Here is a 15,404-nt window from a genome sequence, read left to right on the forward strand (position 1 = left end):
CAATCACAAAAGGCAGTCATTGATAAATCCTTTCAGCTCAGCAATTACAATATTTATATAGATTACCAAATTTAATTGACGAATCACTACTATACTTTTGATCTCCACATTATATTTCCAATTTAATATACATGTGCTATTACATAATGTTTCTTTAACTGCCAACAGATCTTTGTAACGCAATTAAGATGCAGAAAAAGAGAGGAAGATGATACTAAATGAGAGAGAAAAAGATGCTCACAGATGGAGAGGACAGAGATCAGGAGAACAAGGACATAGAAAAAATGAGGAGGAGTCAGACGAGCGTAGAGGACTGGTAGGTGTAAATGACAGCGGCTAGAGGCATGGAAGTGTGGTTTCTTGGCAGAGGACTCTATCTGCTCATCCTTAATGCAGTCATCTGTTGGTTCCATCGCCAACCATGAATAATAAAGGCTCCACCCTGCTATGCCAGTACTCTGAATTATTAATTCACAACCACAGACTTGCATTAGCGCACACTATGGGGTACGGACACATTTGCCTGTTTAGACTAACCCACGTGTGTGTGCGCACACAGTGTGTGTGCACATGCATATTCACCACACTGACAATGAGTGTAATTAGTGTTCTCTCTGAAGCTTCTAGCAGGCTTTTCTTTAGAAAACTGCTGTGACAGAGAGAAAGTGATGTTTCTTTGTTTTTGTTTACTTGGGGTAATCATTGCTGTTACTTCCATGTAAATATCAAAGCATGTCAGATTTAATAATAAACAACTGTAGAATTACTAAAACAAAACTATAACAGGAATTTCTAAAATCAACACATCAAAATAATGACGACACATAGCTATCCTTTTGCTTTGACAGGGATAAACTACACTTAAAATATCTTGCAAGCATAACCAGTTCAGAATTACTACTGTTTCAGCCATAATAGTACACCCCAAGAGATACTATTAACTAGGTCATTGGTTTCTTTTCATAGGCTTGGTTAAGTGATGTAGCCCAATTAGCTTAAAGGAGAACTGACAGATAAAAATGTGAAATGCTGCTGTGACTGTATGTTAAACGCTCAACACTGAAAATGAGGGACGGTCCAAAGAATGGCTGTGTGCACGACAGAAATGAAAATATTCACATTTCACCATATAAACAATGTCCTACTTTAAGTCCTTTTAAAATCATACTAAGCATGCTGAGGACGTTAAAATGCAAGCGCACACACACCAAAAACTCCTCTTACTCACCTGCTTTGCATCTGCTGCAAAAAGAGCCTAACTGAAAAGACACTCTCCTACACACTGTGCCTCTGTTAAATCAAAGCAGAAAACATCTCTGCTTCCCCACACAGATACCAGGCAACACAACCTGCCAAACAGTCTATTGTTGGGCTGGAAAACAACACAAGACTAGCAGAAACAAAAAACAGAATGAGAAACCCGCAGTGAGCACATTCGCTCAGGATATACAGCGAACGTTTTAGTGCATGTGCTTCTACGAGAATGTGTAAACTGGAAAAATGCATTTAGGCAGCACATCCAGACCTTGTTTTTACCACTGGACACTGGGTGTTAAGGTGACAGTAATGGTGTAGGTGAGAAAACCCAGGTAGACAGCGAGGCAGGCATGAGGTATTAGGAGACTTTCTGCTAATGCAGAGTCAATGTTTGCACAGACAGCAACTGCAAATCTTCCCTGCAGAGAGTAGGACTTGGGGATTTCTTCTGCAAATTTATGAAAGCTTGACAGACTTCATGCACCGATAACCCCATTCACTCTCACAGTCCAGGAACAGGCACACAGCCTTAAAGTGAAGTTTGATGCACTGTATGACCTTAAATACAGTTTTAAACCTTGGTCAGTAAAATAACATACAGAATTAGAAAATTACAAAAAATATGTTATACAAAAAACAAACAGACACTGTTTACTCTGCCGAGATTTGCAAGTTGCCCTGCAGAGTTCATAATGTTAGGGCTTCCTCCATTTGTGATTAACAAGTATTAACAAGCCAGTCTTAGGCCATTTTCACACCTATAGTTCGCTTACTCTGGTCTGGATCAGTTGATGAACTTGTAAACTTGTAGCTTTCTCATGGTTTAGTTTGTTTTCACACAAAGAAAAATCCAAGGGAACGCGTCACTACAACCCAAGTGAGAGTTTTAAGTCTGTTCTGGGTGGGAGTAACAGAGTAAATACAGGAAGAAGGTGCTGTACTGGATGACTATTGGAAAATATTGAGTATTTACATTCATTTTACAGATAGTTGCTAGTCTGTACAGACCTTTGCACATTTATTGTATCTTCCCGCATTGAGAACACAAAGTTTATGTGGCTATGGGGCTTTTTATTCCTTACCTCAAACTTGTAATGTACACCTGGTTATTGGTCCGGATCGAGTTCGCACAATAAAGAAAGCGCTCTGGAGCTCATTTGGGACCGTACCGAGACTCCTCCTCCAAAGGGTCTCAGTGCGATTGTTCTGGTCCCTACCAAAGTGCGATTACTGTGTTCACATCTACACGAGTGAAAAGTACTAATAAGAGAATTATTTTCACAGTTAAAACTCACCATAATACAAGCTATTAAAATGCACCAACGCTGAATGCTTAGCTATATCACAACACAAATACAGGACTTTTCCAGCTTCACAATGGGCCGTTGGGGAGTGCCTACACACATAAGGTAGATTGTTCCGCATACAGTTAAGACAATGAGTCTACTACCTCACTCAACAAACACATAAACATTCTTCCTCTATTTCTAAATCAACAAATGTATTCTATGTTTGAGGAAATTAACCCCAGTCTAAAAAGCACTGGTTAAAATTATTTCTCAGGAATCCTGATATATCCATGCATAACTATGGTCTAAAAAATTTAAACAGAATGGCCTTTATTAGTATCATAACTTCACAATGAGCGCGAAGGAACCTCCTGTGCCAGTAACAAAAAATCTTCTGCTTACCCTACTGAGACATAAAAACAGGAAGAACATTGGACAAGAACCACAGAAAATGATCTAAAAGCCTAAATTACTTGAGACAATGAGATTAAAACTCAAAAAGACAGAATAAATACTTTGGGAGAAGTGTGTGGATATGAAATGACCCTGAATTCTTACATTCCCAGGAGACTCTGCCTTTACAGAAACTTGAGAAGGATGGGTTTATTTTCCTTAGACACTGACCCCATAAAGTTGTCGACATCAGGAGTAACAGCAGATCTGTAAATGAGTGATAAAATGTATGTACACAACTCAGAGTGGACTATGAGCCTTTGTGTGAGTGTGAGATGCGCAATTTTATGAAAATTAGGTTCATTTGGATAAGCTCTTAACTGGTTAACATATTCAGTCAGTCACTTTTTTATTTGTTTAGTACATTGTACCTGCGTCACTTTTTTAAATTTAGACTTATTTATTCATTTTTAATTTGCATTTACTGGTACGTAGAATACAATTCTGTTGCAGATACCAATTTTGTTAAAAACTGTTCATTTCATCCAAGCCTGGAGTCTGAATTGTCAGTTTTAGAGCCTTCTTTCTTTTGTTGTTCTGTTGTAGTGCACTGAATTGAGATGGTGATGCAACACGTCTTTGTGATGCCCGTAGACTGACAGAATATGGAAAACTGAAGACATACAGTTAAAAAAGCATACTAGATGTTTTTCTAGATAAATGGTTCATTAAATATTAATGTTTTCATATTGAGATGCTTATTTATAATAAGAGAAAAGAATAATCTGGAGGTGTTTTGAATAGATTATTATGGAACTGTTTTATTGGGCCAGGGTGTCAGACAATCAATCATACAGCTTAGTAAGAATATGCAAGAAAAAGGGAAAGAGCTGAGTTAGATTTAGAAACTGGTTATACAGTGCAAACTATGCAACCAATAACACCTGCTAACATGCATACTACTAGATCAGCCTTCATTGTATTTCTAAAAATACACGTTTAACATCGAGGTTCCATTGGACCATGTGTAACAAGACTAAAGATAGCTTGGGAATTGAAACTTGCAAAAGAAAAGCTTTGTTTTCAGCCTGAAACTTAAAATGACCATGATGGTGGACTTGATTTATAACAAGATCCAAGCCACGTAATGCTGAATCTAATGAACATGTAAGATTCACATTGTGTACGTACCCTAAATAAACGATCCTCAGCAACAGATACAGAATGTAACGTAAACTTCCTTAAAGACCAAATAATTATTTTTTATTTTACCCGCCACCATTATTCAGAGTATTAACTCTGAATAATGGTGGCAACAAAAATACTACTATTTCCCTCTATTTTCAATATTTCAAGTGCTGACTAAAACACGTGGGCTATACTATTAAGCTATTTTTGTGAGGTAGGATTTTAATTTATGAAAACCAATCTGTAATTATAAACCCACTTACATATACATCTATTCAGCTGCCACCTACTGCTCAGAATATTATTTTCTTGAGATTATTAGCTGTTGTATCAGAAACATGCTCAGATGTAGGCCACAGTTAACGATAACCATCTGCACTTCTAGTGTAATCTCTTCTAAGACAAAAAAAGAAAGAATAAAGATGCTGCTTTATTAAAAAGATAGCCTGAGGGAAACTGCACACAAAATAGATCAAGTAAAATCTTCCTTGTATTAAAGAGGAGCTAATTCAGGTCACTTTACATCTGAGCACTTTGTGTGACATCATTAAAGCACAAGCGTTTACTGTATCTTTGAAGTGTATCCGATGACTCGAACACATTGGGGGGTTGGGGAGGGCAGATAAAAAGAGGAACTGCTGGAGCCTCCCTGCTAAGACAGGATTCATTGCCATTATCATCAGTGAATCATCTTGTATTCTTTTTAGAACAGTCAAAATAATTCCAACTGGGTTTAATGTCGCCATAACTGAAGCAAAGGAATACACCAACTTCATAGTGACTGCACTACTTCCTCCGTATTTCCCCCCACTGGCCCAAATATGAGGCGCTTCAGTGAACCAGGACGCAGGTGTTATATGTAGAAAGACAGACTGAACAGGCAAATGAGATTTAACCAAAGGACAAAGCATCCGAACACACAGGGTATACAGCAGAGAGGTGACAAACTAGAGAAGCCTTAAACCACGAATCATATGATGAGGAGATTTGGTGCCCCCTTATCCCGTGGGAAGCATTTTATGAATTTTTTACAAATTAATACAAAGTAGTTCTGAGTCATCAACATAGTCCTGTGATTAAACTTTCCATCCTGGTGGAAGTGGTCTTTTCCAGGATGTGCACACCAAGGGTCAATGAGTGGTTTGATGAATATGAAAATGATGTGAATCACAAGCTATGCGCCTTGCAGCCACTACATCTCAACCCAACTGAACACCTTTAGGTTGTGCTAAACTCCGCCATTATCAAATAAGGTAAAATCTTTTGGAAGAATAGTGTTCCAGAGACTTGGAAAAAGTGCACTGAAGCTGTTCTGACGGAATGTGGTGGCCCAGCAATTGGCTAATAAACTTCGTGTAGACAAAACTGTCAGTTTTTCCTTGTATCATGTAACGTGGTCCATTCCACTAGTTGGTTTATAGATGAAAACAACCAGACAGAAAAGGAACTCTACTGAAAAAATCCTGTCAAATAAATACACTGTATCACAACAAAAATCCTTTAACTGACCTAAACCTTTGACTGGAGATACTACATGGGACAGCTGTTCTGATAATATGTCAAAATCTCAATGATCTTTGTGCAACAATCAGGTGGCAAGACTCAGATATTTTTATATGATTTCTTCATTTTCTTGGCAAAAGGAACCTAAACTGGATAAGCACTCGGGAAAGTCAAAATATAAAGGATAGAGTTGCTAATCTATGACAAATGGAGCCACTGATATAACATGATTAAACAATGTTTTAGTCATGTAGTGCATGTTAAAAAGTCTGTTGCAGCGGTTTAAAAAAAATACAGTAACATGTATGTAAGACCTATACAGATATAAATAAATGTATATATATTAATATATATACACATGTTAAGTTCTTGTGTCTTAGTGCTGTTGTTCTTTAGCCATTAGTCACTACCTTAATAACATAAGACAGCTAATGTCGCTATCGGGTGATGGCTAATAGCTAAACAGCTAACGTTACCATGTGTGGTGTACCGTTTAATACTTCAATGGGAGGTTTAACGGCCTTCTCCAAATTTGTCCTAAAGTGCTGTTCACTGCTGTGAATGTCATCTATGTCATCTACTAGTGAGTGCAGGGGCTGTGTGCCTGCCTGTCTGAAGTGGTGCCTGAACTACAGAAGGCAGAGATCGTCCTTTTGGTACTGACGTCGTTGCAAATTAGTATCCAATTCAATGAAATGGGCTTTACACCAGCAGCGAATCATTTGGTCTTGTGCTCTTCTGCATGATTCCACTGAAAGAGGAAGTGTCCAACTGTTTCCCATAGCTAACACATATCCTTTTCCTCATTAATTTAAATCAGCTCTTGCAAAATCCAAAACAACCTGATGTCATCAAGTTGATCTTTCATTTAAATAACCAGTCACTGTGTCTGCTGCTTTGCACTATGAGGTAACTCTTGGTAGACAGGTAAGGTGGTGTATTGAAGGATGATCCCAGTGGTTAAATGGCAGTTTAATTTTGGACCCAGGGGATTCTTTAGCATGCTATATCTAAGGTATTACTTCATGTTAAAAATGGTTGAAAAGATCTCATGGGGTTGTTATCAGGCTTCTTTTCTGATGACAATACCTCTTAAAAATATAAAGCAACCACACAAACAGGAAGCTTACATATGAAACCAGAAGAAATATTTATGGACAGCTGTGACTCATCACACACTGAAAGTACAGAAAATGACAAAATTAATAGAAATAAAACTGTTTTCTTGGTTGTTGGTAATATCTTCATAGGTTCAGTAGCAGCATGTGAACAGGCAAACAGGAAAATGCTAAAATGTCGGATTATATCATTATCCTTTTGTTAAACAGTTCCCAGTAGGAAATCTCTGGAGTCCGTGGGCGTAGTGAAAGACTAAGGCATGTGTCAGGCCTACAGCTCTCCTCATTGCCTGCATTGTGCAGCTAGCCAGCAGGCGTGGCGGTAGAAGGCCCCCGGTCGTCAAGGAGCTGTCCAGCCGCTGCCCAGATGGAAAAGCCAAGCTGAGTTTGCATGCAAGACGGCTGCCACAATTACACTATTCTACTGGGATGCATGATCAGTAGGAAGAAGTGGATGTAGAGGTTTTGCCTCTATTACAGCACGGGGGATGGGGCATGGGGGACGGAGGTCAGAGAAGATGCAGTAGTGAAAAAGAGGGCGAACAAATCATGAGTGTGAAACTGTGCTAAACATCCGTTCAGAGAGATTAATATAAAACAATATACAAAAAAAATATAAATAGCTACCTCTTCAGCAAGTTATCAAACTGCTCCAGCTCTAACTTAATGGCCTGCAGCATGCAGCTTGTCCTTGTTTTGCTCTGTATCCTCGCAGAGCTCAGTGTGGTGGCACAAGAGTTAGTTCTACAGCTCCTGCAGGTTCTGGTTAGAGCAGCCCTCCAGTTCAGTCCAAGACACCTGGGCTAGAATCTATTTGAACGTGTGATTTACAAATAAATCATTGGAGAAGAAGCTACAAAATGTTGAAGACTGCCAAAACAGCAACCTGCCAGCCTGCCATTAGTAGAAACACATGAAAATTAAAGCTGCAAGCAGCGTTATGAGGGCCCTCGCACCCCCGGCGCGTCGAGCCACGCCCAACACCTACAACCAGCATGTCCGATCTGATGTCACATTGATGGAATTCATGCATTTAACCACCAGCTCAAATTTCATCTCATTCAATCATGATTATAGTCGTCCCACTAGGTGGCGCTCTAACCTTTATTGAAAAATGGCATAACAAACATTTCCGAGCTTGAGTTTCATCACGTCTGTGACCTTTGGGAGAGATTGGACATTGTGTTTTTGAGTGACAGCAGATTACTGCTTTTGGCGAGTGATTGATACTCAATGTGCCGCCATGACCACCCCGTTTCCCTGAACGTAAAAAGCTTCGCAATTTAACATCACAAATGTCTTTAGATTCCACAGACAGGAGATCGCATCAATCTGATGAAATCCCTTGGAGGAGTTCGTCAAAGAACCGTGCCTGAAAAGAGGCGAAAATGGCGCCAAAATTACACATTAATTTTAAAATAGCTGACTTCCTGTTGGATTTGGGATATTGCTCCAAGAGACTTTTTTGTACATCTTGGTATTTCCTATAAGCTTACCAGGTTTCAGACTCATACATAAAACACAGAGCAGGGGCTGTTGTTTTGAAATTTTGTAGGGGGCGCTGTGGAGCCATTTTGCGCTATTAAATGAAAGTGATACATAACCAGAAAGCCCTCATGACATTGGAGGTGTGCGCCAAATTTCAAGACTTCTTAAACTTTCCAAGCCCCTCAAAAGCCACTTCATTGTTCATGGTGAACGGCGTTGCAACCAGGGTGCGCCGTTCAGTTTAAAGTCACAATTTTCTCACTGAAGCATCATGAGGGACTGATGTTAATATTCACCGCTTTTGAAGTGGCCACGATGAACCTGTGAAAATCAGTGCAACAAAATAAAAGACTTGACATTTCCTGTTCCCACTAGGTGGCGCTCTACGTATTCCTGACAATGGGCACATCAATCTGTTCAGGGCGGGTCTGACATCATGCCTTTAACGTCTGGTTCTGATCAGACTGGATTTCATGGAGTTATACTAATTTGTTTCTTCATGGCGAGACATCAATGTTCGCCATGCTGCTGGGGTCACACCCTTTCGCGAAAAGTCACAGTTTTCACCATAACCCAAGACCAACTCCTTAAGGCTTTCTAGGAGAAATTTGAGGCTGCAAATCTCACCCATCACAATACTGTACCCCAAAGTGTAAAACATGACATTTCCTGTTCCCACTAGGTGGCGCTCTCCTTGGTGTCAAATATGGCAGTTGAAATATGTTCAGGGATGGAGCCTTATCATATGTGTGCTCTTTGGTCCAGATCAGACAATGTATGACAGAATGAGAGGCAATAAGATTTTCATGGCGAGTCATCGAAATTCGCAGTGGCGCCACGGCCTCACAGTATCGTGAAAACTCAAAAGCTCCGCAATTTAACATGGCCCAGGTGTGTAGTTGACACTGGCAAAGATGAAGCTTATACGACCAAATCCCAAGGAGGAGTTCGAAAAAGTTCGAGGCATGGAAATGGCAAAATTAGAGCCAAAATGTCACGTTCACTTCCAAATGGCGGACTTCCTGTTGGGTTTAGGACATGGCCATAATAGACTTTTTTGTGCGTCTCCTAAGGTTAGATATGTGTGCCAACTTTCATACATGCAAGTCATACCCATCTCGGGGGCTCGCGTTTTACATTTTTCTAGGTGGCGCTACTGAGCCAATTTTCCCTGGACATGTCTACGGACATTAAAATACGTAAATTTTCACCAGGCCTGACGCGTGTGCAAAATTTCATGAGTTTTTGAGCATGTTTAGGCCCTCAAAAGGCCGATTCATTTGCTGATACAATAGGGCCTTCGCACTTTTGTGCTCGGGCCCTAAAAATGGCCTGTGCTGTTTATCAGTTACAGAACATACTAAATTGAATGAATTGTTACTTAGTCAGCTATTAATATAACTGGACCCAGGAAACTCTGATCTCGATGTTGCAGAGCAATGTCGACTGATATTAGCCTTTCTGTCAGTTGCTGGTCTATCTGCAAATAAGATGACCATTCACATAAGGAGACCAATGTTTATCTGCTTGGTCACATCAATTTTATAGTTTTTGTGCTCTGGTTTCAGTATTTTGTAAGACTGGCTTTGTGCTCATTCAAAGACAGTGTGATGAAAAGTTAAAAGGTTGTGATCAGTCCTTTAATAAGATGGTAAATTTTATGTTTTCAGGTTTTGGACTGTAACCTGAACCTGTAAACTACAGTAATGAGTTGGATAATGACTCATTAAATAAATCGATTATAAAAAAATTCAACACAAATTCTTTGCTTTAATGCTTTGTTTAACTAGAAAAATTAGCAGGAGACCTTCATCAAACATCCACTGCAGTTTGTTTTACATAGAGAAAAATCAGTAATCCTCCAGAAGTTATATTAACATCTGCAGATGAACTGTTAACTTAGTCTGATACCCCATGTTTAAATTACATAGCATGGTGAAGGCTGACAGCAGCCGACCCATTTTAAATGGAAGTGACACCTGCAGAAAACGGGGGTGAATCTAAAGGGGAGCATGGGGTGTACTAGACCACATTTATTTCAAGGCTTTCGCAACATTTTCAGATTAAAAGTGAAATAATATAAAATATCATATTAATTAAAGTGCATTAATATTTAAAAATCTAAAAATAAATGGGGTTTTTTTTCACAAGTCAATAAAAACGTACATGGGCCAGTAAAACTTTGATCTTCTGACCTGAGAGTTGTTAGGTTATTATTAATTAACATTTACACCATCATAACATCTTGTTTTCAGCAGCACAAAAACTCTCCTTCAAAGTCCAGGGCAAACTTCAGAATGCTGATATGCTCGCTTCTCTTCATTGCAGCCACGGCATCCTCCTTTAAAGGCTTATAAAATAACTAACTCATTCACTCGCACACTTGAACAATGTACGCACACATATGCACATTCCTTTTGGAAACCACCAGTATGACTTGGGTTTTTTTTTTTGACAGACATATGCAGTTAAACTTTAAAACAGGCCACTCACACACCAACTCTATTCAGACCAAGTCTTTTCTTTGCACTACTTCTCCAGTGCGCACCCACAATTTTGTTGTACATGTACAATGACAATAAATGGAAGTTCTATTCTATTCTAATTTCCAAAATGGAAACCAATGAGCAGTTCGTTTTGAAAGACGTATGTCCTTTTACTAATATGACGAAAGTATTTCGTATCCAATTAATCGGTGGAATAATCAATAGATTACTTGATTACTAAAATAACTGATATAGACAACATTATGATACAGTTGTATCATAATGTTATGCTATATGATGAAAATTATGATCACCTACCAGCTGAGACAATTAATCTGTTGTTCACTACACAGTTATATCCAGTGATACTGTATGATGCACCTAAAAAGGGGAAGGAGTGCAGGTGCAGTGCAGATGTGCTGCCAGTTTCAGTTTCTATCATTCTTTCTAATCATGTGTACCACGTCTCGCCACTTTGCATCTTGCAAGGTCTAACATAAAAGTGCATTGCTCAGGAGGTATACACAATAAAAGCAGCGGACACAATACATCACACTGAGCTACTAACACACTACACTACGATGCTAAAATGAACACAGCCATGAAATAATTGATGAATTCATCCATGCAGAGTGACATGAGAGCCTACTGTGCCTTGCACCATGTGTGAAATCCTGTTGCTCATGGATGTCAGTATTAGAGACACAACAGTACAAACATTTCATATCAGAATTATTAGTATTAACCCAGTGCTTCTAAAAAGTGATGAAAATGCTAAAAACTACTGATACACATACCAAGACAGTTTCGCCAAGCTACGTCCTGTCCCCTAAACATCTACCAAGGCAGCTCCCTCTTATAAATCAGAGTATTTCAAGTAGAATGTGTGTGAAGGAGACTCTCTCCTTTTGGGTGACAGAGGCGAAAGAACAACTGCAAATAATATCCAGTGTGAAAACAGTTATACGTATACTGTTTTATTTGTTTACTCGTGTCTACAGAACACGACAACAAAGCTGTCAGCTTCTGGACTTTAATAAAATATGTTGGCTGGGTGACTACATAGCACGGTATCATGGGATTTGAGCAGATATAGTCTCCAGACAAAAATCCACCAAGATAAAAGTCACATTAAGATAAAAGGGTACTTACCTCGGGTTCCCTATAAAGTGATAACAAGCAATTTCACAGTGTCTCCATCGTCTTTCAAGGTTCCCTCTATCTCTTAAAAAATCAAACTTTGACCACAACCCAGGAAAAAACAAAATTGATCCTGAAATTCTTTGCTCTTTCCTCCGTTTCCCTAAAAGTAACTGTTGTTCAATCGTGTCAGTCTGATGGCAGAGAATTCAAGGCACACAATTCTAAATGCTAACAACAACATTTCCCACTACAACACGGATTCAACGCAGTACTATAAAATGTGTTTAAAGTATAAAAGTCTCTGAAGCACTGTCACTACCTTAAGCCTTTTAAGTAAACACATCCTGCATGCTCTGCTGGGAGACTGTTGCTAACCTTGATTGACAGTATTTACAGAAAGTTTTCTGTGGGTGGTAATCAGCAACAGACTTACTGTGAAACAGTAATACTAACCAGTGGGAATTTTATCACAGTAACCATTATATGTTTCACTCTTTGTCAGTATACTGTTGGGCTCTGCACCAAAGTCACCACAATAAATCCCTCCTCTGCTGTTGGAGTTGGCGATTAAAGAGACAGCATGCGCTGAAGAGAAGAGTCCTGTGGGGGGGGTGGGGGCAACTAAACGATGTCATTGTGTTGAGGTCAGCAGGGCCTTGGACAGGCTTCAAATGTGCAATGAGATGGTCAGTGTAAAGACAGAGAAGCCATTACTTCCCTGCTGAGCACATAAGCCAGGCACAAAGCTTAATATGAGACAGTAACACAGCTCAGCTTCTCGCAGATTTAGGGATCGAGCAGACATCGTCCCCCCCCTTCCTTCTCGTAACTAAATAGAAGAAAGCTGATATGTATCTAGGCCGGTGGGCTTGTACTGTCACCTTTACTGCTTGTCAAGCTGCACCTCAATCAGGACTACTCTGATCTCCCCATCAGTCATTCAGGGTGACGGGGATGATGCTATTGACAAAGAGACAATAGGAATGGACAGAACTAAGTGTGGTCAAAGGTTTCCGTCTGTAAGGTGTGGGCCACCTTACTAGATAAGTCTGATTTTTCAAATAAAGAGCTGCGTGACCTCTCATCTCAAAGCACAATCTCAGCTTTTTCCAAAATATGGCATTTTCTAACATTTAAGGTAAAGAGTTTTCAGATGAAAACAAGAAAGTGTACTTCCAGGGACCCTCAGTGCACTATGCTGGACATTCAAGCTTATGGGCAGCAGGTTAGCCCTGACAGACACAGCATATGGATTCCTAACATGCTGCAGTCTGGCTCACCAGATTCCTCTGGGGATAACGAATGCCAAGCCTGTGCACCCCCACTTCATGCTTTGTAAAAGAATTTATTTAATAGAAAACCAGAAGCTTCATCCTGCTTTCATCAGCACTATGTGCTCATGATAACTAGCACATGAGTCAAGACAGGTGGGGGAAAAAAAACCTTTCTGACAACAAAGGAAGAAAAATCTACTCTTTCAAGTTATTGTTAGTTTTTGGCTTTAATTCCAGTTTTGGGGTAAACTCTTAAACCATTGTGCAAAATTTAGAGGCAAGAACAGTTGTCTATTTTATATTACAATCCAAAAAGAGCAAAGCAACTATCTCTCCCATCAAACAGCTGTTTTGCTTTCATCCAGATTATAATGCAAAAAGCTAATCGCTGGTCAAACCTGCTGAGGCAATCAGTTATTAAAATAGGCAACAAGATCTGGACTGATGATATTTGAGATTTCAAGCTACTACAACATGCTAATGTATTAGATAACAAGAACTGGCACAGAGATAATACACTAATCATAAGATTTGTTCCCTGAAAACAACCCTGGAGTAAGATCAGAACTGATTAGGTGTACTACAAACCATTACAGTTAGACAGTTTTCTCCTAAACTACACAGTAACATTATGTAAAGTACAAATACTCTATAACCATGCTTTTGGGTACTCAAGTCTTGGCTTGTAAAGGTATGTACGTTTCAACACTGCAAACAGGCAATTATATTTAAGTTCTGTGCACGGAACCTGCACACAATGCCAAAGCTGCAGGGACAAGACGAGTCATAATGTCAATTTTATAAACTACCAATAGGACTGAAATATGAATATTGCAGCTGTGGCTAATGCAGTTCATGTCCTTTAACCTGTGAATGTATCCTTGAGCCGGACACTAAATCGTTCCTATGCGATTGTAGTTTAACCTGACCTTGCACCTTCCTGTGGAGCCATGCCAAGTGAAAAACAATTTACCCGTGGGATAAAGAGTATCACATAACTAAGTGGGGTTTTTTTTTAACAGTTATCATTATTTCATTGGTCCTGCCCTAAAACCAAGACAAATGCTAAAGTGAGTAAGGATGTTAGCGAGCTTATATTAAAACATGAGAGATACGAATTAGTTTTTCCTCAGGAAAGGGGCTGGACCTCAGCTCGATCCCTGTGTTCTAGTGCAAGGCGGACGAGGCTAAGATTACTGGATCCATTATCGGACAGAACCAGTCTTTTGTCGCCCTCAATTCCCAGCAATACGCTGAACAACAATAAAAGGTCAGACCGCAGTATTTGTGCACAGGGTTGTAATTTCAACGACACGTTAGCTGAACCTCTACCTTTAGATCCACCACAAGTAAAAAAAAAAACAAAAAAAACCTGGAAAACGGTACATCTGCCTGTATAACAATGCTGTACATTTTTTTTTGTTTTGCTGAACCCATGTTTTTATTTTTGGGCTTCCACGCGGTATTGCACCACAGCGTTTCCACAGACAAAGACTGTCAAAGGAAATGGTCAAGTACCCAAGACACGACCAAGGTGTCCGACTATGGAATCAGATGAAAGAAAAAGGTAGTGACTCGGGAGATTTTCGGCACAGGCGCGTAAATCTGGGTAACACAAGCATACAAGGCAAAGATCATTTTAACAGATCCTTTATTTATCAGTCTTCTGCTGTACTGTCAAGCTTACTGACTGCATTGGTGGGGGAGTAAGACATTGTAAGTAAAATCAGTTCAAGCCTAGCATAACACTGAATTGCGTCCGATAATGGATCTCGTGACGCTACGTTGCTCGTTAACTAGCAGCTCAAGCTAACACTCCCATTCAGGCTAGCGCTTCACAGCAGCACCTATTTGGAACAAACGGCACTTTCATTCTGTTAGTGAATGTAAGATAAAACCTGACTCCAAAACGGAACAAAAAGCCCAGTAAGGACACTCCTGTGTGGTGTATCTCCTGAGCCACCCCTGTGCTAAAACCCTGTGTTGCAGCGGCAGCAGCAACAAACCCGAGACAAAACAGTCAATGCGCTGTGGGCAACTCACCCAAAAGATACCACTGTGCTGTCGACCATATGCTGCTGCAGTTCAGCGATGAACACCCATTAGAATGATTCCTGCGGTTGGGGGGCATCCAGGTGTTGCGGTGTTAAGATTACACTATTCCAAACACTGCTTCGATTTGACGGCTGTTGTCTGTGCTGAGACCGCATATGTGTGTATGCTTATGTATTTGTGTGTGTGTGTGTGTGTGTATGGAGCTTTGTA

At 39.8% G+C, this 15,404-nt stretch overlaps 1 protein-coding gene across 2 annotated transcripts in view; it reads right to left on the reverse strand.

Moving 5' to 3' along the window:
- The window catches only part of LOC134631274 (tyrosine-protein kinase CSK), a 51,912-nt gene extending 36,508 nt beyond the window's left edge, over positions 1-15,404 (reverse strand). For both annotated transcript variants that reach the window (XM_063479457.1, XM_063479465.1), the window contains exon 1: positions 15,183-15,404. The gene's annotated coding sequence lies outside the window, so the exon portion shown is untranslated. The remainder of the gene's footprint in view (positions 1-15,182) is intronic.

Source organism: Pelmatolapia mariae, linkage group LG1 (genome assembly GCF_036321145.2).
Source record: "Pelmatolapia mariae isolate MD_Pm_ZW linkage group LG1, Pm_UMD_F_2, whole genome shotgun sequence".
Classification (NCBI taxonomy): domain Eukaryota; kingdom Metazoa; phylum Chordata; class Actinopteri; order Cichliformes; family Cichlidae; genus Pelmatolapia; species Pelmatolapia mariae.